Here is a 25,647-nt window from a genome sequence, read left to right on the forward strand (position 1 = left end):
TTTAACATCCAGTACTCATCTCATACCTCTGCCAGATTGTCGTGAGTTACTTTCGCTTTCCAGCATTGTTTCGTCCGTAGTTCCAGTTACTAGTGATTGGCAGGTGAAGCTTTATGATGCATTGAAGCCTTTCATCCAATAGGTTCACTCGAACGCAAAGCTTCTTGAAGCTTCATTTGCTTTAGTAGGACATCTACTGGATGCAACAATATCAGTTGTCATGAATTTGAAGCGTGTGGCATTTTTGCAGAAAGACTGTAAATTAAACTGTCAGCAAAATAAATAATCATGCAAAACATGTATGTTGTACCGTGTCTGCGTGGGTTCTCTCCGGGTTCTCCGGCTTCCTCCCACAGTCCAAAGACGTGCATTAGGTTGATTGGCTTCTCTCCATTGCCCGTAGGTGTGAGTGTGTGAGTGAATGGTTGTCTGTCTATGTGTTGCCCTGCGATGGACTGGCGACCCATCCAGGGTGTACCCTGCCTCTCGCCCGTAGCCAGCTGGGATAGGCTCCAGCACCACCCGTGACCCCGCATTAGGGAGTAAGCGGTTAAGAAGATGGATGGATGGATGGATGGATGTATGTTGTATGTTATACTGTATATACAAATATACATACATACATACACACACACACACACACACTGGCATTATGGAAAATGATTATTTAGAAATTATGAAAATGGAAATTATTATTTACAATGAGGTGAGGGGATGGACAATGATTGTGCTTTTGTAACCTTGAGGTATGGATTGTGGTTTGGGAGACAAATCATAGTTTTTTTTTTATTTAAAAACAGCAGTTTCTCCACTGTGGCAGGTCTTAGACGACTTTTTTTGCCATTTTTTCTTCTGCTTTGGAATACAGCCGTTCAAAGGGTTTTGCCACTGCTAACTTACATAGATGGGAATAGACATATTTCTGTTTCTCCCAGTGTTGGAGCCCGCGGCAAGATCCCAATCGCTTCCTGAATCAGTCATGTGGTACAGCTGGGTTTACTTAGCTGGGAGAAAGTTCTAAGAAGACTTAGATGACTTAAGAAGCCTTGTGGAAGGAGACGTGAGAAGAGACTGAAGAGAAAACTTAAGTTTTAATTTTTTGTCTACTGAGGTGTTGCCAAGTTTGGAGGTGAAGATGCATCTACCCTGTGGCCTGACCGGGGAAAAGTCTGCCCATTAATAAACTATCCTAAATAGTCCTAAATTTGGACTAAGCTTCAGTATACTTTCCTCTGTTCGTCAAGCTCAAACTTCCACCACAACATGACACAATAACACATTACAATAAATCTATCTATTCAAATCAATGTAAAGGACAAAACAATTACATAAATAGAAATACATGTGATTATCAAAGCTTCAGATATAGTTCTGATGATGATGCTGCAATTGTTGGAATAGTAATGCATAATAAATTGTTTTGTCACTGTCTAGTACTAATCCGTAAAAATATACACAAAAACAATTAATACATTAGTCATGAGTTAATCTGTTTTTTTTTTCGGTCTGAATGAAATTGTTTCCCTTTTTATTAGTCCTCTGCCTCTTGCCCATAGCCAGCTGGGATAGGCTCCAGCCCCCCTGTGACCCCATGTACGGGATTAAGCGGCATAGAAGATGGATGGATGTTGTAATCCGTATCTCTTGTTTTATGCGCATTACCAGGTGTGTGTTCCAGAAAGCAGGGTTGATTAACCTTCTGCTAAACCCTGAACTCTTGGTTGATTAACCCAGAACATGCTTACCCTGAGTACAGTATGTCGGTTCCAAAATACCTGAGAATGTCACGGCGGTCTAGGTAGCAGACCCACATGCACAGCGGAGACAAAGCTCGGTGATAATAAGGGTTTATTAGTACTCGTAGTCAGGCAGGCAAGGGTCGATACACAACTGAGGCAGTAGCGGTACAGGCATGGATCAGACAGTCGGTTGTCAGGAGGCAGGCTTAGGTCAGACTTACGGCAAAATAAAGAAGGAAGTGAGTCCAGGCCGTGACAGAGAAGAGTTAGATTAATCTAACCCAAAGTTAACACATGTGCACAGTGTAAGACATTGTCAATGGATCGCCAAATTCACAAGTCATCATGGAAAACCCAAGCGACAATAAAAGGCAGCATATTTCACAGAGGCAGAGGTGGAGGTTTTAATGCTGGCGTACGAGGAATTGAAGCCAATTTTTATTAAAAAAAGCAATACAGCTGAATCAGTGAAGGAAAGAGAGTTGGCTTGGTAAAAAATAACTGACAGACTAAATGCCTGGGTTTATTTAATTACCATTATTTTGTTACCCTCTCCTCTTTTATTGCAATGGAAAATTAAACATAACTTCCACATCGTTTGTACTATTAACGTCATAAGGTTTAAATAATATTGGATAATAGCAATATTCTTGTTTAATAAGGCATAATCTTTCTGGAAGAAGTCAAAATGAAACACAAAACCATCCTACAAAAAGGTAAGATTTGATTACACAATTACAGGATTTATATAATAAGCATATTTTTAACATGTTCTTTCTGTAATGTAGCTAATAGAAAAAAGGCAGAGGCTCGTCAGATAGGTGGGGCCACCACCACCTCCCCTCACCCCATCTGATGAGCTGGCTGTGTCCTGGGCGACCAATGGTCGGTGGCATTCCTGGGGGCACTTCATCCCACACTACCTCCCACGGCATGAGTTACTTAGTGAAATGTAAGTTTACCACAGTAATTTATCTTTTTTATTTATGACTTTAAATCAACTACTATCTCTGTCACTAGGATTTTTTAATCAGCTTAGCATTAGTATGCAGGCCTATTTTATTTAACTGCATATGCTGCATAGGCTTCTACAATGTTGTAGTACTCTGACTTTATTTCACATTGATCTTACAATTGGGTTGCATTGTTTTGCAGTCACTCATGGATGGATTATATTATTGGACCGTCCACAAAGCACACAGTCTGTGGCATGTTTAAGTGATTTGTTGCATTTACATTTTATGGATGGATGGATGGATGGATGGATGGATGGATGGATGGATGGATGGATGGATGGATGGATGGATGGATGGATGGATGGATGGATGGATGGATGGATGGATGGATGGATGTTTCATTGTGTCAGGAATGCTCGAGTGTTGGACCCACATGCAACAGTGCAGACACGATGATCAGTTGATAAGCGGCTTATTGGAACAAACGTAGTCAGCGCGATCCAGGTCGTACACGGGTGATCTCAGGCAAAGTCACAAAAGGAGCAGGGAAACTCGGTTCCGGGGACAGGCAAGGGTTCGGTAACTGGTTAGCTCGGCAGAAGTACAGACAAGGAGTAGGCTATATCGTGGTCAGACAGTCAGGAACGTTACCAAGATCTCCAGGCGTAGGTACAGACAGGGTGCAGGCAAGAGTCGACGGTCAGGTACAGACAGGATAATGCAAGAAGATAAGCTATACTGGAACACTGGAAAGTGGTATCAGAACTCAACAATATGGCAACTGGCTTGGGTGAGTACTGGCTGATTACTAAATTATTGACAGATGTGCATGGTGAACCAGGAGTGACAGGAAACAGCTGTAACATGAACAGACCCGGAAGTCCTTTAAAATAAAACCGGAGACTAGAACCAAAACATGACAGATAAAGTAGGAAGGACTTCAAAATAAAAACCAGAGCAGGACCAGAAACTGTGACACATTGCCAGATAACGTATACTTGCATATTTCCACTGTAGGATGAAAATGAAAAGACCACTTCTGCTGTGACAGAATTGGACAGTGCAGCAAGTTCTACAGAGGTCTGATACATACCATAACGTTTCACACGACCCCTTTTAACATTAGAGAGTAACAAATTGTCATTGTCCTTTTAAAGAACATTTTTGGGGATTCCCATGCAGATGAGGGTCCGTCTACCTCATCACTAAATCTAAGCAGTGTAAGAATCTGTCTGCAGTTATATCTGCATTGCATAATATTTAATATATAATTTTATAACATAAATACTTTCCCTTTTTAACACCTTCCTAGTTGCCAGCACAGGGGGCTGTATAAGGTCCATCTTCAACAACAAATCAAAAAGGTGGACCTTATACACTAAATATACATATACTAAAATAGAGAGAAAGAGACTGGCTATTAAAAAGGCTACACTGAAATACTGGAGCATTGCCTTAAGGTTGGGATCTGAACATGTTACAAATTGAAGTGTAGTTGTGTGAAGCAATGTAAATAATATTCCATTTTATTTTTCAGGACATAAAGAAATGACTGTGCTTTGGTGCAGGAAGAGTTTTCCATCTCTGTGGTCTACTTGGTTCACTGCTGGATCCTCTTGGTCATCTTCAGTAGGACAAGGAGGGTGGCTCTCTCCTCTTATTGTGGCAATGTTGTGAAGGACAAAACAAGCCACTATAACATCACATGCCTTCCCCGGACTGACCTTGAGGCCATGTAGACACTGGAACCTTGCCTTCAGGATGCCTATGGTCATCTCCACCTTGGCCCGTGTTCTGCTGTAGGCCTGGTTGAACCGTGTCTGTAGTCCAGGCTCAGGTTCAGGGTAGGGTGTCATCAAATAGGGCAGACATGGGCACCCTCTGTCCCCCAGCAAGAAACCATTGTAGTTTCCTGTAATGATTAAAATGTGTAAAACAATAAAACAATACAGTAAAAAAAAGAACTTGTAAATTATAACATACCCTGTTGAAATGAGTGGCATAGTGATGACTCTGTGAAGATTCTGGAATCATCCACTGACCCTAGTCATTTGGCTACAACATTAGTGATGACATGGGTTGCATCACATATAACCTAGTTAGTGGAAACAGTAATGAGTTTAATGGCCTTTAAACTAAACTATTCTGGACAGGAAATAGTTACCAGCACATTGAAACTGTGAAATGACTTCTTATTAACATAACAACTGAAGGAGCTTTAATAGAATTGTGAGTGCCATCAATGCACCCAATCACATTTGGAAACCCTGAAATGAAATATGATAAAGTAATACAGAAAGTGTGTGTGTGCAGTGTGTACGTACGTGTCATAGATTATCGTAGAAGGGAAAATCCTGCCAATCTGTGGAATTCTTTTTAAATGACACGCAGAGATTTGTGGCAGAGAGCGCTTACTTCAGAAGCCGTCTGTTAAGTTTAAAATGAAAGGTTTCAAAAGGTTTGTTAAATACATTAACGATTCTTTAAAAAAGCGATAATGCTCCTTCAAATAATTATTCGGATATAAAACAACATCCAATACGTGGCCTTACCGTATGACCTTCTCACGATGGAAAAAAACTGTAATTAGCTGCGCCTCCACGTCCACAGGCTCATTATCAAATGGGCACGCCATGCGCAGTAACCTCTGAAACGAACTTACCCTGAAACATAAGAGAGAGAGAGAGAGAGAGAGAGAGAGAGACTAAGTTGCTAAGTACAGAGACTAAGTTGCTACATACCTACATACATACCCTGAAAGTAACCTCCGTTTTTGGAACCGAAAGCTGAGGTTAATCACTACAAACTCACCTGGGTATGTCACATAACCCGCTTTCTGGAACACATCCCGGGTCTTCTTTCCCACCAATAACAAAAACAGATGTATTACCTACAGCCATAACAGGTGTCAAACTAAAGTCAATCAGTCAGCATTCTCGGAAAGACAACAACAACAACAACAACAATAATAATAATAATAATAATAATAATAATAATAATAATAATAATAATAATAATAATAATAACTAACAATTATTATTATTATTATTATTATTATTATTATTATTATTATTATTATTATTATTATTATTATTATTATTATTAGCAATTGATGCAATGTGTTTCATTTATAAATGCATATCCTACTCTTTATGCTGCTAAATGGTCTGAAGTGTCTTTTTCAAGGCCAAAGCTCGCTCTCAACATTTTATTCCCACAGTATTTGTTGAATATGAATGATAGAAACACTGAAGTATATATTAAATATATTAAATGTATATATTAAAACATGCAACAGATTCCCACCAGAAAGTGCAATTGTCTCCAAACATAACAAATATAAGTGCAATATAAGTAATGTAAGTGCCTGAGAACCTGATTACATGGTGCCAACAAAAATGTGCTAGAAATTTAAATGGAACAACACAAAAAAGAAAGAAACTGTTATGGGAAAAATTGTGTCTTCCTTACTTCTATGCAGTTATTATACGAGTTATGACTTATGTTCTGCAATTAATATCTTATGTTTTGTCTTACTGTATGCATTTGACATTTGACCTAGATTGTTCAATGGTTGTCTCTGCCTGATAGACTCTCAACTCTAGCTCCCAAACCCAAGGTCGGGGAGTGTGTCTCTGTCTGTTGAGACTTGGTGCTCCTTTCTCACAGATAGTTGGATGTCAGCAATGCAGGTGTGAGAATGTAAACATCTTCACACACACTGCGACAGGGAGGAGATGGTGCATGTAATTTGATTGGGTTAGAAAGACATTCCACCCTAGTCGGACAGAGAAGCTAAAAGGCAGAAGCAACTTTAGGATTGTGGGCTCTTTGCATCACACCTTCGTGGTGTGTGCACTGATCTCCCCAGCTGGTTTTTGGTTTGTTGATGTGCACGATCAACATCCATGTTTTTTATTTGCTTTCCCCATTATTTTTATTTTCTTTATTATTTCAATAAATCGCACAAAAGGACAACTCTCTCATCTGCTTCTTTATGGAAAATTTCCACCACAGTAAACCTAATTAAATTAATGTAATAATTGCTCTCTATAAAACGTATTTGATTATCAAATTATCATTACTTTACAAATCCCACATCAACCACAACAGGAATTTTAAAAATGGATAGACATAACACTTCCCCTTGAATTCATACAAACATCTGTATTTTACGCTGAAGTAACTCCTTAGATAAGTGAAAAATAAATTTTAAAGTCCTTACTTTACAAGTATAATATAACAACAATACCAACATTATTTAGTAATTAGTTACACCGAACACCGCATGATTGGATTGTAAACTTACGCATTGACTCGAGCACCTACGTATTTTCTGCCAAGTAAGTCAACTCAGAGTTCAGGTTTAAACTCAGAGTTTGGCCCCTGATCTATTTTGTTTAGTCTGGAAGGAGTGTTTTGTGTTTTAAATTAAACAAACAGTTTTTTCTTCTGACTTGGTCCAAATGGACTTTCACAGCCTTGATCTACTATCTTGTGTGGCGGATCGTGACAGGTGGTGTCGCCTGTTGTGTTTTGGTCTTCATCTGTTTGTAGCTTTACGTAGGTGTATTTTACTTTAACTTTGGCAGCTCTAGCAAAATATAGTGAGTTAGACCCTGTTTTGTTTTACTGAATACTGATTTTGGTGGTCACCCTTTGTCAGTTTGTTAAATTACCCTTAGTCAAAAGGAGCAAATAAAATATTGAATTTCTCCTCAGCTTAATCGTGTTCAGACTATTTATTATTGCTAATTGCCCGGAGGTTACATTGTCCCTCCCATTCAGGGAAAGGACGAAGATGTAACACCAAACAACACAATCTGTAAAGTTCATTATTAGAAGAATAAATTACTTGATTTGATCAAATTACTTGTACTTTGTCAGTAAGGTTGTGGATAAAAGTAAACTGTGATTTAACAGGATATTCTACACATTGTTGTTAGGCAGATACTAAATGTGCTATCTAGCTGTAGTAGTAATAAAGAACTAACTTGCTACTACATAATCTGATATTCCATCCACATACTACCCTAAACAGTTGTGCTTCACATTTCTTAAAGCTGCAGTCACCATTACAGATGTTTCCAGCAAAACAAAACTCTTTTGTAGTACGAGTATGATAAAAATGATCTAAAAAAATCTGTCTGACTGCTCGTGTTTGGGAATGAGTGAGAAATATTGGAGCAGAGTACATGGGGGGCTGACAGAGACAGCAGCTGTTCGGGCTTGAGCGAGAAAAGTAAAAAAGTGAGTGGAGTAAGAAAAATCAAAATCGTTCATATTCTCTAAGAAAAACGGTTAGTGGCTTGAGCCCCTCACCACCACGACTGCACGTCCCTGGTAATCTGTCCAAAATGCAACAGGTAATCTGCCACTGACTGATGAAAACCCCTGATGTTACCTACATGTAATAAAAAATATATATTATCCAGCGATGACAAACTGTCATATTCTAAAAAAGATAAAACATTAAACCCCGGTATTACTTCTCATTAACCAGAGTCGGAGCCCAAGGACTCAATTAAGAGAAGACAGAAGAGGACTTGTCACACATGAATTACACCGAACAGTGGGAGCTTTCACTGGCAAAGGCGACTTTAGCCTCCGCAAGAAGCACAGAGCTGATTTTATATTCTCTTTGAGGAAATAATGTGCAGCACTTGGGAGTTCCTTTGATAAACTGAGGCCATCTCTGAAGCGTGGCCAAAAACTCTCTGGGAGCAGGCGGTGTCCAGGTTTATACCCGAAGGCCCCAGTATCGTTAGTTAAAGCAAATAAATAAAAAGAGCTGGATGTCTGATTACACAGGTAAGGTAAGGCTACGGCTCTACAGAGAGACGCAGGTTGTACTAGACATCGATAGTTGGCAGGCCTCACTCTTAATAACCCCTCTAACATCTTGATCCTTCATCAGTGGCAGATAAGAGGTGGCAGATAAGAGGTCTGATAATCCTACTCTAAAACACATAATTCAAAGGTTTCAGCTGCGCAGACAATTCCGACTGGTACACAAACTGCACAGGCAAAGCGCCATGAATAAGGCGCAGTGTTTAATAACAGATAGGATGTGGGAGAAAGGTGGGATGAACAGGGACTGTTGTAATACTGCCAGCATAAGCTTGGGTTACATTTCTCATTATGCCAGCCCACGCAGTTTCCTCGACCCAGTGCCATGATTAATAAATTGACAAATTGTTTTATCACATACGTGGAGGAACATTGAATAAAATCTGATGTCAAATTTTTCTGTTTTGGTTTTAGTCAATTTGGAGTCACCAGGATGAAAAAAATGGTTGCTGGCGGTCCTGTGCCGGAGTAGGTGACCTGGTGACCTGTCTCTGGTGGTGTCTGCCGGTGCCCGGAGGGGTGTCTCTCCCCTGGGGCGCTGCCCCTGCTCAGGTGGGGCGCTGCCTGCCCTAGCGGTCCAACGTCCTCTGGTAACTGCTCGGGCCTGTTGCCGGGGGCATTGGCGGACTACTCGGGCTACGACCTTCATTGGGCCCTGGGCGGAGGTTGGCCCTCAATGCACAACCGCAGAGTATGTGTGTAGATTTAAGTGTAGCACTACACGGGGCGAGCATGGGCATACTTGAGCGAGAGAATGGGTAAGTGTAAAAGAAGGGTGAAGATGGCTCTGGCTGTGCTGCGTGTGGTGCCTGGGCAGTAGTACTGCGGTCCCTGGGTCTCGGCTGTCTCTTCCTGGCTGGGGGTTGTGGGGGGCAGTGGGTTAGTTAGCAGAGCCAGTCGGGAACCTGGCTCTGCGGACCCTGGTGTTCTGCTTCCCAATTACATTTCTCCACATTCATCCACTTAGGTCTGCAAGGGGCGTCCTGCTGATGGAGGGACCGGGGCTACTGGCAAGTGGTTCCGTCCCTCCCAAGTGGGATGCTCTGCAGTTTTAATTGCACACTCGACCAGGAATCTGGGGGCTCCTTCCGGGGGGGCCAGTGGACGGAGCCTTCACATTGATGGCTCTGTCTGCTGGACCCCTTGGAGAATTGGCGATCTCCCAAAGTTCCTCATACTTAGCAAAAATACATTTAGGGTGAGGGGGGGCACTGTCCGGGGGACACACCGTCAGCCAGCGGTTGTGCTCCTGGAGGCGTCACCCACCTTCAGTGCACTTTAGTTCCACACACTCACGTCCAAGCTGGGTTGCAGGGTCCTAGGATGCCTTTTCCGCTGCCCTCTGCTTCCCCCGGGTTGGGGGAGTTGGGCGGGGCTCGGGAGAAGCTGCGGTCCCTGCCTGGGGCTAAACGGACGGCAGGCCGGAGACCTACCCTCCCCACGAATGTGATCAAGCGAATTGTGTGGGTGCGAGAATGTATCTCAGAGTGCATTGGTTCACGTATGATTGACTAGTTTGTTGTGAGAGAGTTTATGGTGTGTGTGTTTGTTGATGTGATGATGTGTGTTGTACGTGTGGGTGGGTGTATGTGTCTGTGTTTGTGTGAGTTTGTATGCGTGTGGTGCGGTTGGAGTGTGCGGGGTCCGGTTTTCCGCCCGGGGTACGTCTGCCTGGATGGTCTCGTTTATGCTGACCCCCACCAATTGCTGGCCTTGTGCTGCAGGCCGGTGTGGTGCCAGGGGACGAGGTCGGGCCGATGGGGTAGGCCCCGCTCCGCTCGTGTAGGGGTGGTGGACTGGGGGCGGGCCCCACTCTGGGCACGGGGGCATCTCCTGGCGGGCTCCCTACAGACTGTGGGTCCTCAGGCTCCACTCTTTCAGGCCGACCCTCCCACCGGGGGGAATGTTTGCCCTTGGTTCTCATGGGGCGGACAGCGTTGACCCACGGTGGCCCACTCTGACCTCGGGTGCTGTCTCTGTGGCTGCTGCAGCTCTGCCTGGGGGGCTCTGTGTGGAAGGCTTGGGTCGCAACACCTGCCCTCCTGGAACTGAAGGTGTGTGGGCTCCCCCACTGCTAGGTTTCTTTCCTCTGCTTGTTGGATGTGCGTAGTGGCCGAGCCCCTCACATCACCCTGGCTTCCACAAGTGGCATTGGTTATGCACCAACGTTAAGCACCCTTTGGGTGAATAATATTAAGCTACAGCCTTACTAACCTTGTAGTGGGACACTCAACACCTGAACAGGCTTTCCAAATCCAACTGTAAGTATTACTGATACTTATCACTACCACTATCAATATTATGTGAATATGGAAATTGTGGTGCTGTATGTCATGACTTTGATTAAGTAGTATGGGATATGTATAACAATGCATATCTGTATGTATATGTTTGTATGAGTATATGTACATACCTTAAAGCTCCCTGATCATACAGCTTTTCACTCTAAAGAATATTGGACTTTAATGTCTCAGTAAGGTCTCTGTAAATTTTCATTCCATAAAACTCTTTAGATCGTCCACACTGCCCCTGTCAATATGTGGTTCTCACTCCCCATCAGCAAACGCTGTGTTTTCTGGGCGTGTCGCAAGCGAAGCTGCTCGCCACACCTCTGTGCGGAAGCGCATACCTTTTTTGTTGTTGTTGTTTTTTGGCTCCATGGATACGAGCCACCGCACGGTTAGGATACTATAGGTGGCAGTAGTGCGACGTTGAGAATACAATCCACCGCCATCCTCCACAGAAGAAGAAGACCCACTACAGGACTGCACGACGTTAGCCAGCCAGCTAGTTCGTAGCGTAGTAGAACCATACGTCTACGATCCCGAATCTAACCCTGAAGCTGAAGAGGAGGCTGTTGAAGTCGCCACATTTCGGCTGATGCAAGATGTGTCTCATTGGTAATGTCGCATTTACTTCAATTTAATTGATTTATGTAATTTGCAAAGTGACTAGCGGTTGCTAATGCTAAATGGCGTGTGCAGCTTCAATATTCACAACACGACTTACCTGGAAAACTCTCGTTAATAGATAACACTACTTTAGCTCACGTTATACAAATAAATAAGTTTGAGAGCATAGCTGAAATAATATAAATACATTTTACATTTACACATTTCACTGTTTTGTCTTACTTGTGCTGCTGCTCTGACATAATTTTATTTAAAAATGTGCATTAATATTTAGAGCAATCACTGCATGACCTACCTGGGAACAAAAAGCATTGGTTCAAATTATATATTGACCTAACGTATTTTTACTGCTTTTAATTATGTTTTTTGTCATTCTTGTTAAATCTGACAGTAATATGTCTCTGTATCTGAAGTTGTTACAGGTATCTAATCTACAGAGGCTAGTGAGCTGGTGCTGAGGATTCCTGGGGTGAAGAATCTGAGTTGCCATCTCTTCATGCTTGGGTTGTAGATGAAGGCAGAGTTTCCTGATGGATAAAACACTAAAACACTCATTGTATGATGGATGTAAACCACCTGTGGAATAACTCCTTTACCATTTCAGTAAAAATGTGTTTTTTGTGAGTGCAATACTCAAAGAATTTTTTTATTTATATATAATTTATATGCTTTTTATTTATGGCCGCTTCAACTTTATAGCTTACCATATTAGAAAGAGAAAAAACATGTAATTTCAATACTATGATTTCCTGAATAAAAGTGTTTTCCCTTCAGAAACAGAGTTCAGTGAAATACATAATAGTTAAAGCCAACTTTATTGTAAACCAAAAAAATGCACCACTACTCCAAAGCTAGAACAAACTGTTACCTTCACACTCCAATGTGCAATGTATAGGTTACTGAGTTAATTAAGAAGTCTGGGGGTTTGAGGACAGAAGCTTTTGCAGGGCCTTGCAGACGAAATGCATGAAAGTAGGGTAAACAGGGAGATGTGGTGATCCTTGTTCTCATCACTATTTGGAAGACTGAGCGGAAGCAGTCCTCTACCAGATGGAAGCTGTGGCTGTCCTCACCATCACCTCATCAAAACAAAAAGGTACTGCAATCAGAATTGTAGATTAGTGAAATGTTCATTATTATGTAGGTCAAAACCTTCTCCAATGTAAGAACACACGATACCAGAAAAGAAATTAAACCAAACAAGAGGACAGGCCTGTCTGTGCTAAAACAACAGATAAACAGTTGTTACAATTCAAATATAAAATCTAAACAGTATATACCAATTAAAATCTTCTATTGCCTATCTTACTGTTGGTACATACAAACTTACATACCTTCACTCCTGAGCTGGGCAACAGATGTCCGTGTACCAACAGTCTGCAGTGATTTCTCTGTTTGACAGCCTCCTTGCATGTAGGTAACTGGGATGTGGCTCCCTACAGTATAGAAAAGACTGTTACATTTACTGTAAATTGTATTGGTCCTACAAATATAATGGCTATGGTACAAGCTATAGGTAACTGACCAGATAAGCAGCAGTTATTGTAGAGATGTGACTAATTAGCAACTAAGCTTGCAACACAACACAGTAATCATTCCAACTAATCATGTTAGAATTTGATAGAACAATGACATAACCCAAAATCACAAGTTGATTTAGGCTCTGACACAGGACGGGGTAATAACAAACACAACCGCGTTCATCTGCAGGTTCTTTTTGTAGCGATCGACCAGCTGTAGCTCTAAAGTGCAAAGGCCTAAAGACATGTTAACGGCTAACGCAACACAAACAGGAGCGGCAGCACGTCAACAGGACAAAAGCTCGATCCACCGCTTCCTGCCTGTCGCCGATCGAAGGCCCATCGCTATTAGCTGTTCCCCACACAGGTGTGTGACTGCGTCAACTCAGAGTAGCACATTTGAAAGGGACAAAGGCTCGGTTGACTCACTGTAGCCGTTAGCGACGCTAGCGATTAGCTTGTCTCACACGTGGTTTACTGCATTTTAAACAGACCCAACTAACATATTTAGATATCACAAGTATCAAGCACAAACTTGCTACAGCGAGCTAGATCCACTGCTTCCTGTCTGTCGCTGCTGGAAGGGCGATAACGATCAGCTGTTCCCCGCAGGTGTATGAGATTACAGAAAAAGGACAGACGCTAGACCCACCGCTCCCTGCCCGTAGCCGCTCGATGCCGTTAGTCATTAGCTTTTCTCCACACAGGTGTGTGGCTGCAGGAGCCCACATGAGCACATTTGAAGGGGACAAAGGCTCGGTCGACTGGCTGTAGCCGTTAGCATAGCTAGCTAGTAACTTGCCCTACACATAGGTTACTACATTTAAACGGACAAACTAACATTTTAAAACATTATAAATATCAAGCATGTACTTACTTCAGTGAGTGGATGACGGACTGTAGGAATAGATCCTTTTTTTCCAACAGGAGCCGTTAAACAAATCCAGCATTGTACGCACCCTCGTTTGAAATGCACATACGTATAAATGCTGAGGCAGTGTTTCTGGCACCGGTCCGTTAAAAATAAAAGTGACCCACAAATCCTCACTTGTTGATCCCTTGTTAAAGTGAATAGACTTTGGTGTTGGTTAGAAAACCTAAGAACCGAACTATTTCTATGGGAGGACTTGGGCGCTGCCGTGCTGGTCTGTTCACGGTGAGTGAGAGGGGGGAAATGGCGGAAGTCCAGTTTTGGTTCGGGATCATTGTGGGGGTGGTGGTTCAGGATTTGCAGGGAGAACTTCCGACCAAGGTGACGACAACTGGGACACGGCCTCAGAGTAGGTCGTGGTCTGTTTTCATTGGGTGAGAAAATTTACGTTTTCAAATTGTGAAAAAAGCAGGAAATGCATTTCTACCGTGCTCAGTGTGTGTATATGTGACCCATAGAGTCATAGGAACGCTCCAAAATGTCTAAAAAGTGGATTTTGCATGATATGAGCCCTTTAACACTATTATTGGTATTAGTATTAATCGCCAAGGTAAACCACAGTACAACAGTTGTTAACTGTAGTTATGAATGTGTTAGCCTAAGGTACATTCCTGCTTATTTATTTTGCTTCGAATGTTTACTTAACAGATTTGCTTTGTTTCAGCAGCTGGTTGCTAAACTGCTGTTAAACTGCTGGACAGAACAAAAAAAAAGAAAAAAAATGTCTGCCAACAAACTTAACACAAAAATCATCATACACATTTGCTCTCTGCAAAAATTGGACAGGTGAGATAAGCCTTGCGTTTTGCTTCTATTGCCTCCATCACTTTAGGATCCTTTTTTTTTTCTTTTTTTTTCATTATTCATTGCCTCTTCTTGGAATGTTTTGACAGGCGCTCCGCTTTCCTGGTGTCATAGAAGAGCTGTAATGCTGGCATACAAATAAATGTAGTGGTGTGTAACTATTGACATTAGGTGGGATTTGACATGACATTTTTTGCCACAACCAAGTGATGTGGCTGCTACCAAGCATCACAATATTGATGGTACAGACAGGGATCAGGCTAATGGTGGTCAAAAACAGGCTTTGGCTGACAACACGATGAGGCAGATTCATGTGGCAGGGTGCAGGCAAGATAGAGTCAGGGCAAGAGCAAGTTTTGATTCACAGGCAACTTACAGGACAGGGCCATTGAAACACTGGTTACTCGGACAATCTGGCAAAGGGCAAAGTGAATACTGAGGCTTAAATACTGTGTTAATCACTAACAGGAAACAGCTATGGTTGTGCATGGCCAGAAGTAAAGTAGTGAGTGAAAACAGGCAGGACGATGACAGGAACTAGCAAAATTAAACCGGGAACTAGAAACAACACTATGAAGTAGGATCTGTGACACATCCTGCAGATGAGCTATCTGCAGGAAAATCCAAACCACCACCTTCAGTCCATCTATGTGAAAAATGAGATCAGTGCTCTATTTGTCATCTTAACGGTTAAATGTTAAGGTTTTTTTATTTTACATATTTATGTAGAATAAAAATAAAAATGTAACAGCTTATATAGGAATAGGGGAATTTCCTTTCCTTTTCCACCTCTGTGGCTCCTACCCTCTGCTGCTACTAATGACTGTGAGAAGTAGCTGTTCCACTTTCCTGGAATTGCTGAATGTCCAACCTTTATTCACTAGTTATCTGATTATAGATCTAAAGATCTCAGTGGTCCTGCGGTCCAGATTTTGAAGAAATGCATGCAGGTAAAGTATTTATAATTTATAATAATAATGTAATTTATAATTACTGTACTAAATGTAGCTAATAGCTAAAAAGCTCTTACTGCAGAACAAACTAGACAAACTCACACAATGGTTTCATCTTAAATCTGAAGTTATACTGCTTTCATTTTCTTCTTCTGTCTCTTTGCTGCGTCAACACCAAGGTAAATGCTTTTATTTCATATTCCTACTCCACGATTCTTACTTTTACACACTTTCATTCAATGTTATTTATGTCATTTGTACCTAATCTCCCGATGTGGCATAGAGGACCTTAGCTGCAGACACAAGAAGATTGCTAACGGAAGTACAATGTTAATCTGGATATCTTTATAGCTGTGCATCACAGAAAGCACTTCACCGACCCTCTCACACTCTCTCACACACACAAAGAAGCATGCCAGGCGCACTTCAAGCTTTGGGGAAGCAAAGCTTTGAGCTAACAACATCTAAATGTTATCCATTATTCAAAATGTATCAGAGAGATGTGTGGCAGGGAGGGGAACAAGAGTTACATTTTTAGGTTGACGTAGAATCCATTTGCACAATGTAGAACCACAAAAAGCAACAAAATAGTCAACTCCCACTGTAACCACAGAAAAGCGAGCGTGTTCAGGCTTTACAAGTACCGGTCCAGTCCATTTACAGTCCCTGAGTCCCTGCACTCAAAGCAGAGAGCGAGAGGCACAGAGAGCATCTTATTGGCATCATAAAACACCATCACTGTCACACTGAACGCCCCCCACCGCACACACACACACACACACACACACATACACACACACACACACACACACACACACATACACACACACACACACACACACACACACACACACACACACACACACACACACATCCACCAGTTCAGTGGTCTGGACACCAGCAGCCTCAATTACTCAGAGAGTGAGCGAGTTCAGGGAAGGTTGTTGCCAACCCAGAAAGACACATTCTAGTGTTTTTGTCTCTGTTCGCCAAGATAACAGGCTGTGGCTTTTAACAGCAGACGTAAATAGTTTTTTCTAGTTTTATTCATCTAGTTTGACAACATTTCTGCAGAGAGCAGCTTTCTTTGTGCCAACTGTAGAGACTCAACACACCTGTCCAACGTCTGAGGATGACCTTTGTATGAAGAACATTTTGTAGAGCTGTGAATCACAGACTTTAACAAGTTATTCAAGGCAAACAGAAGGTAAAGTTTCCTATCGTTATCAATAGAATATTGCTTCAATCAACAACAGATTCTATTATACTTACGGAAACATAACAAATTCCTGTTCATTTTAATTTATTTTTGTAAAATGTTCTGTCCAGTCCCTGAACGCCTCAACATCACCAAACAACAGGCTTTGAATCTTCATTTTAACAACAGTCACAAGCTGTGTGTGATGAACTGAAAATGCAGAGAAATATTTTAAAACAGCCAACAACAGAAAGGGCAGGTCGAGGGTTTTAGCACTAAATGTGAAGAAACACGGCAGGAACAAGAGACTGGCTTAGACTTAGTTAAATCGTCAGTAAGCAGGCAGATGCAATTTATGTTACTGGAAAATACTGAGCTGACGTATTTTCGGAAAACTATCTTGACTCCTTTCCCCTTCGGATGTAGCTTTACAATCTTTAACACCTCAATACATAGAAACAAAACAAACCTGAGCAGCACACACATGTAGTGGGTTCAGTCAAAACAACAGGCGATGACATAAGTATTGTGGGAGTCAGGAAGAGGCATCACCAACAACCTCTACAGAGAACGGATCCCAGGAGATAGATGCAGGACTGGCCACTTGCAATTATCATGATAGACAGAACCAGTGCTCCTTGTGAAATCTGTGCATCTTATTGATATAAAATATCTCCCTGTGGAGGTTTTTGAGACATGCCTAGCCAGGAAAAGACCCCGGGGCCAAGCCAAAAATCACCTAAGGGACGGTGCAATTCCCGTAGCGTAAGAACGAGGTGCTGCAGGTTGTAGTCAAAGAAAACATGCTACTGCCTTATAAATAAAAGCAAAAGGTACTTGAGGTGGACAGGTGAGAGTTTAGGTTGAAACAGTAAAAGCAAATATCCCCGTAGATCAATGACTGGTAGAGAGGCACCAATAGTCAACAATGTGTCCAAAAAATGTGTGTGTCTTTTTCTTTTTTCCCCCCACTTAGCGACAACAAGCCTCTTCAGTGTGGTGCGTCTTGCAGTTCTCCACAATTTGTAACGTGCCGTGGCAGAACGACAGCCTCTATAAAAAGCCTTGTTGTGCCACACAGTCGTTCAGATGGACACACTATGAACAGCGGGGACCATGTAAGGCCAGGAGGACTGAACCCAGATGGTCTGTGTCTTTGTGAGCTGGCGATGGAGTAGCCTAATTATTATTCATGCAAAGAGAAGCCTTCTCTTTGAGGCCAACGGCCCAAGGCCACATTGGCCAATGCCGTCTGTGGCCATTGAAAGCACAGACGTGCCAAACAGCAGCGTCTGACGCACACTCACACACAGGCCTCAGAAGAAAGTCTCATTCAGTCAGCAGCAGCGACTTTCAGACTAAACATGTCGGTGTCATCTTCAAACACCTTCTGGTTATAGCAACACACAGCCACACGTATGCATATGGCTGTGTGTGTGTGTGTATGTGTGTGTGTGTGTGTGTGTGTGTGTGTGTGTGTGTGTGTGTGTGTGTGTGTGTGTGTGTGTGTGTGTGTGTGTGTGTGTGTCACGTGCTGGGACTGAAATAGCAGCAGTTAATTGCAGGCTGTGAGTGAATGAAACCTTTTATGTTTTACTGGCGGCTCTTTAGTGCCTTTGTCCACTTAAAGTGCCCGATGCAAATGCACAGTTTAGTCTGCAATGAAGACACTGTAGAAGCTTACACAGTGCCAAAGGAGTTGTCCTTGGGCTTATAATGGACTACAAAACCCACAATTGAGACTGGATACTGCCTTTCGCACAGAGGCAGCAACCAATAAGCTCTACTCTCCCCTTTACATTTCACAACACAGTTGAGATGCCAAAAAAACACAACAATCAGGAGAATGACATTGTTCCAAGTGTTAAAACGCTTCTTTCTTTTAACAGTCTAAGGTACCTTAGAACAAAACAAAAACAAAACAAAAACAAAAATGTCAAGAACGCTTGTTGGCATTGAAAAGATGCACACTCAGCCATCCAATAAAATTTATAACCCACATTAGGCTATTGTGGCAATTGGCTTTTCGCGCCGCTAGAGGCACTCTGGTTTGGCTCCTCCACACTCTTTGTAATTAGTTCAATGTCATTCACCTGTGTTGTATGTGTTTAAGCCCAGTTTTTGTTTGTAGTAATTGCTGGTGTGAACCTGGGGGCTGTTGCACATAAGTAGGATAAGAGATTAAGCTAGGATTTTCCAGTTATTCTGGCTGAATTTAGCCATGAGTCAGTTTCATGAATGCAGGCTAAACTAAGCCAAGTTACCATGGAGATTTGGGCTTTGCGGCTAGCCTGCTCCTGGTTCTTAATCAGTTAATCCTACTAGAAATCAATGTATGACACAATTCCATGCACTTCTGTAAATATGGTACGTCACTTATTAGTATGCCCAAAACCTATATATAAAAGCATATATAAAACACACACAGACGGGTGGTCTCATCCACTTTCCAAGCTCGGGTCTTCTACTAGAGGCCAGGGATCTTGAGGGTGCGCAGTATCCTTAGGATATAGCTCACTGGATAGCTCAATTGGTAAAGTTGCAGGACTTGCATACGTGTGGATGCCAGTTCGAACCCCCTCTAGGGCAAAGTATAATTCAATAATTCATAAATCAAGCTAAAGCTGATGATGAGAGACAATGAATATTACATGCAAAAAATATGTGGTGAATAGGAACCCTGAAAATAACTACAACGGCTAAGTGAAGTACTACTTAAGTGAGCCCAGAAAATGAGAAGACCGCCGATGCCCAAGAGATACAGCCATACCTGAAGCACTCAAAACTAACCAAACAGATACCAGAGGAGCCAAACTCGATGAGGTTGTGGATTCAATGGGTAGCCACTTGCCCAAGTATCCATCAAATGTGGCATATACCAAGGAGATTGCACTGTCCCCACTGCTGTTCTGCATAGGTCTGAACCCTCAGCCAAATAGTAAACAAGACTGGCTACGGATACCGACTCCGGAACGGGGCCACCATAAGTCACCTCCTCTACATGGATGACATCAAGCTACGCCAAGAGTGAGTGAGACATCGACTGGCTGATCCATACCACCAGGATCTGGTGGTGGTGGTGGTGGACAAAGAACAGAGGAAAGCCGTAGTGGTGGATGTGGCAATACCAAGCAATGTCTGCAAAGGTGATTTTATTTAAGTCTGTGATGAGGCCCATATGTAGTATATAAAGGCTCAAATCTGATTCCACTTCTCTTCACGGTGGGATGCCCATTTTTGAATGATGTACTAGATGAGGAAGCGTTAACACTCAGAAGAGCATTCAGGCATGAAAGAGTATTCAGGGACAGGTCTGATCCACTGGCCTTTGCAGATGACTATCTGACTGAGAGGTATAGGTTCTCTGGTGATGGCATTCGATATTTGTGCAGGCTGCTGGGTCCAAACATACAGCACAGGACAAAACGGAGCCTCTCACTGTCCCACAGATGGTGTGTGTAGCTCTGCGATTCTTTGCAAGTGGCATGTTTCTTTATTCAGTTGAAGACGCTGAGAACCTCATTAAAGGCACAATTTGCCGCACAATAAGAACCATTTTTCTAGCACTGATCTTGCTCACATCCTTATCACCTTCCCTGGCCACAGAAGATTTGTTCACATCAAGGAGGAGTTCTACAAGATTGCAGGTAAGATGTCATGAGTACATATTAAAGTAATGCATATTAAAGCAAAAAGGTGACACAGCTGGAAACTTATTATTCTTTGTTACAGCTTTCCCTAATGTCATTGGTGCATTAGATTGCACCCATGTCCATATAACTCCGCCCCCCTACTATGGAAATCCTTCCATAGTATCAATGTTTAGGTAATAACAAATTATGTGTTATGTTAGTAGCAGCTCTACATAAATTAAATCTGTGCATTTATTTGCCTTAATAACTGCCTACATGTTTTTATAGATGATCTGTGATCGTCTATACAACTGCCAAATATGCCTGGCTCAAACCATGACTCCAGAAGTTTCACTTTATTGAATCAATAAGTTTATAAACCAGTGTACAAGACATCCATAATAAAAACAATGCACAACAGTTTCAGGTTTCATTCATTTACTGCGTTGTGGTCACTTTTTCAGCTTGGAGCTTTGGAGAGAAAAAAAATAACATTGAGTAAATGTATTGTGTTAAAGTCATGGTTAGTGTGAACTGAAATCACTTACGTCTCATTCTGATATCTGGATTTGTAAATCCACAGAATTAACATAATTCCTCAGTCCTCTTGGAGTCCAGTGTCTCCTCATCCGCAGACTAGAGTACTTGTATTGACAGCTTTGACAAAACATACACATCTTATGATCTTGATGAAGTATTCACAAGGGGATCATGTTCTGGTGGCTACAGGAGTAAAACTGTGTTACCAGATGCTGCAATGCAAAATCAGGCAGTGTAAATGGCCTTATTTTTCATGTGCAGTAGTATGGCAATAATGTATTTTGTATGAAGAGGCCACTTTTTCTTGCTGGGCAAGAATCGGTAAATGTCCCTGCCTGGGTCCCTTGCATCACCGGCTTCCCTTTGTTCAGCTAGAGGGCCAGCTCTTTTGCTGTGGTAAAGTCCTGGGATCTAGGGCCAGCCCCCGTCCCAGATACATGGGCCTTTTTTTACATGCTAAAATCAGATGACACACACAATAAAATACATCAGCAAACACTAATCACCAAAAATTTGGTTGATTGCCTACCTGTGTTTATTATTACCTATCCTGCACTAGCAGAGAGTTTGTTTGTGCTATCGTTAAATAAATTCTTCAATTAGTTTACTTTTGTGGTCATGCAATCCCCTCCGTATTACCCGTAACCTGGTCTGCGGATGCGGCAAGGGAAACGTTAAGTTCAAAGGTAAACCGAATGCTTTTAGTGGCGCGACAAAGTCGCAGCTATGTGCATGTGCACTGGGGACGTAGTAGCCTGTGTCCTCCGCTCAGTAACCAACCAACGCTCGGTAAGAGCAGTACCTTCCTGCTCAGAGCGGGCATTAATTCATTCTTCCGCCTCCACATCATTTCCTCTCTTGTCCCTGTACCCCTGTCAAGCCCTGCCGATTCGGAACCAACAGGGAAAGTTCGTAACAGCTATTTCAGCAGCCTGGGTTACCGAAAATGAAAAATGGAGGACGTGTGTCCTCAGGCATGCCCCTTCAGCACGTACACACACACACACACACACACACACACACACACACACACACACACACACACACACACACACACACCACTTAATCAAAGTGCTGGCAGCTGTAAGCGCTATTTCAAGGGACGCCATTATGCAAAGGAAATGTCATTAGCGATTTTACAATTTCGTGCACCAGTGCCACTGAGGTGTCTCTGGAAAATGGCAGATGGTTTGGGCTTCCAAATACACATTTAATGTTAAAATATGCTGACAGCATATCAAGGATTGCATCCAATGAAAACCCTTTATGAATAGCCCTCAATTTTAGGATCTTCTATTAACATTCAGTTCAAGTTGAAATACTACACAGCAAACTCTAGACTTTGAAATGAACTCGGTTCAATTTTACCAAATCTTACATGACCACTGAACAAACTGCAAAGCTGAGTTGCAGTAACTTCTTTCTCAGAGCTGGTCTAATCAAAATCTGTGGAGTTTAATTTCCTCTGCCATACAGTAATATTTATAACTTAAGTATCACTCTTTAATAATGCCTTAGATTGACTCTTAGTAATGCCTTAGATTGCGTTCATAAAATACAAACAAACACAGCATTGATATTCCTCTACGTAATCTTTATTTACAGTATAACAGCATAGGAACGGTTTAATATACCACACAAAGCAGCTGCTGTTATGGCAGATAAACTGAAAAATGTGTGTTTTAACATAAATATGTGGCATTAAAATAAAACAATTCAGACCTGTGTCTATGCACAAATTTGGTAATTTGGTTGTTTTTTGCAACCAAATTACCCTGCATTTGGTTGTTGAAAGCAATTTAACTAAAAAAGGGTATATAGACTGACAAAACAGGAACATATTAGTTCAGAAGTCAGCTCTGTCATGGGCTGTGCTCTGGACGCAATAAACACTAGCATACCTACAGAGCAGTCAAAAAGGAGGACTCCCTACAAGGCTGATTGACTACCTTGCTGTAGCTGACATCCTGTGAGCAGTTGCCTTTGTTCCATAAACAGGGCTGTTACCTGCGCACCACAGGGGGGAGGCACGCTGAGCCACTTCAACAAAACATGTGTGATTCTGTGTTCAGACATGTGGGGCCCAATAAAAAATTGGAGGGCGTGCCTGCTTGTATTTAATGCATGTAAATGAATGTGCTTGGCCACAGAGCGGGTAAAGCTGCTTCTCTCAAGCGGTGGAGGGAGCCACATCTGAGGTTTCATGTCTCCATGAAAGAAAGAAGAAGAAGAAAGAAATAACCCTTAATAGTCCCACAGTGGGGAAATTCAGTTTTTTCAGATTCAGTTTTTAGTGCGTGTGACAGATTTTCTTACCTAGCTAATTTAGTTCTCTATACGGGCCACCTCGCATTCGAGACAAACGCAATACATTTGCTAGTGAAACAAGTGGGGGAATACACGTCATTACCAACCAAAAATGATTCATCATTCATGTACATCTGTGCTTTTCCATATTTTTACAGAGCTGTAGCGTTTTTCTCTAGACTCCATAACATATATTATTAATCTTATCCAACCATACTGTACATCAGACACACCACCCACCGTGGTCGTGCTCGTACATCCGAGCAAATCCTTTGTGTTGCGTTACGTTTTTTGCAAACAGTAGTTTTCTTTATAACATTAGAGATGCTGAGCACATTAGTGAAGCCACTGTGTTAGACAAGTTCGGCCTCAAGCGCTTTCCTTGACACAAACTTCTCAGAGCCATTAAAGAGGAGTTTCACAGGATGGCAGGTATGTGGTATTTAATGCATTTCAGTGAGGCTAATCTGAAAAATGATGATCGGTTAATAACATCTTGCTGTGACCTGAAATAAACTAATAAATATGCAGGTGCACTTATTACTCTTTCTAATGGTCACTGTAATTGAAGTATCATTGTTTTCACTACCAAGATCATATGTGATGCTGCACATATTATTACAAACCTGGAGGCCAGCTCTGGTCATGACTCATTTATATATCGTGAGTCAACCCTAAGTAACAGGCTGCACTGTGGTAGGAACATCTATGTCCTATAGACTTATTTCAATGCATGCACTCACACTCACAGGAGCATTTCTATGCAGCACTAAAGAAATGTAAACTTTCTTATAGGAGAGATTGACGGCTTTCTGCTGGAGATGGGGGTCACGCCAGCCCACACTACTGGCTCCTCACTGTCACGATCTGGGTTTTGTTTCTTGTTGTTTCCTGTTTTGTTTTGTAATACTTCCTGTTCAGTTGTCACGTCACGGTTTTAGATCTGCCTTTATGTTGAAAGGACTTCCGGCTACGTCACATCACAGCTGTTCCCTGTTAGTACCGGTCCGCATTATCCACACCTGCACTTCATCTGCTATTAGTTCACTTTGTATTTAACCACCACCTTTGTCCTCAGTTCCCCGCCAGATCGTTGTTCGTGTGTCATCGTTGTTTCCCCAGTTCATTGTTCCTGCCGTGTCTTCGTGTTTCCTGGTTTTTTCGATGCTCGACCTTGTTTGCCTGCCTGACCACGCTTCACCGCCTGACGTTTGGTATTGTACTCTCCTCCCGGTTATGATCTGTGCCTGCTCCTGACTACGTCTCTGCCTAATCCCATGTAACCCGTCTGATCACCTGTGTATGACCCTGCCTGGACTTTACTCCGCATACTGGAATAAACCACACTCTTTAACGCCAGAAAATCGTGTATTGTGCTGTGCATGTGGGTCCTCTTCCAAACGATCCCTGACAGAACGATCTGGCCAACCTTGGACCCAGCCAGCACTCAGACGTCGCCCAGGTCAGTGACTGTTTTTTGTTTCTTGTTTTTTTTTGGCGGCGAGTCTCATTCACCTGCGGGGAATATGAAGTTTACATGCGCCGAGCTACCCAGCGACCTCCGTCGGTATTTTACAATCCTCGCGGAGGATTACCGAAGGGCGTCCAACCCGGAAACCCAGCGCAGCGCCGTGGAAGTGGCGGTGTGGTCCTTGGAGGACGAGGACAGCGTGCTGGAGAGCCCCAGTGTCCGCCGCCTCTATGAGCAATTGTGCGCGCGGCTTGAGGAGTTAGGCAGCGCGCTCCGCACCACACCCGCCTCCACGCCGTCCGCTCGGGCCACGCCAGCCCGGTCGCACCGCCGATGGTTTCGGTTTCCTCCTCCCAGCCCCGTCGGACCGTCACGATTGCACCAGCCTGCCCAGCCCCACGTTTGCTCCGCTGGGAGGATTTCCTGCACTCGTGCGGTCCCCTGTCTCCGTGGTCTCCAGCTCAGCCGTGTTCCGTTCAGTCTCCAGTCCAGCCGCGAGCTGTTCAGTCTCCAGTCCAGCCGCGAGCTGTTCAGTCTCCAGTCCAGCCGCGAGCTGTTCAGTCTCCAGTCCAGCCGCGAGCTGTTCAGTCTCCAGTCCAGCCGAGAGCTGTTCAGTCTCCAGTCCAGCCGCGAGCTGTTCAGTCTCCAGTCCAGCCGAGCCCTGTTCAGTCTCCAGTCCAGTCGAGCCCTGTTCAGTCTCCAGTCCAGTCGAGCCCAGTCCCGGTTCCAGTTCAGTCGAGCCCAGTCCCGGTTCCAGTTCAGTCGAGCCCAGTCCAGGTTCCAGTCCAGTCGAGCCCAGTCCAGGTCTCAGTCCAGTCGAGCCCAGTCCAGTCG

The 25,647-nt window shown here is 42.9% G+C and overlaps 3 long non-coding RNA genes across 3 annotated transcripts; 1 reads left to right on the forward strand and 2 right to left on the reverse strand.

Annotated features, from left to right (window-relative positions):
• Positions 1-584: 584 nt before the first annotated feature.
• On the reverse strand, positions 585-5,375 carry LOC114862587 (uncharacterized). Its single transcript, XR_003787002.3, has 4 exons — positions 5,248-5,375; positions 5,020-5,122; positions 4,679-4,790; positions 585-4,607 (listed from the first exon to the last, which is right to left on the reverse strand). It is a non-coding gene; the product is annotated as an uncharacterized LOC114862587 (long non-coding RNA).
• Positions 5,376-10,021: 4,646 nt separating this feature from the next.
• On the forward strand, positions 10,022-12,234 carry LOC129604648 (uncharacterized). Its single transcript, XR_008695713.1, has 2 exons — positions 10,022-11,445; positions 11,871-12,234. It is a non-coding gene; the product is annotated as an uncharacterized LOC129604648 (long non-coding RNA).
• A 19-nt stretch (positions 12,235-12,253) lies between these two features.
• On the reverse strand, positions 12,254-15,105 carry LOC129604649 (uncharacterized). Its single transcript, XR_008695714.1, has 3 exons — positions 13,855-15,105; positions 12,792-12,893; positions 12,254-12,556 (listed from the first exon to the last, which is right to left on the reverse strand). It is a non-coding gene; the product is annotated as an uncharacterized LOC129604649 (long non-coding RNA).
• Positions 15,106-25,647: the final 10,542 nt, after the last annotated feature.

The sequence above is a fragment of the Betta splendens genome, chromosome 9, assembly GCF_900634795.4.
Source record: "Betta splendens chromosome 9, fBetSpl5.4, whole genome shotgun sequence".
NCBI lineage: Eukaryota > Metazoa > Chordata > Actinopteri > Anabantiformes > Osphronemidae > Betta > Betta splendens.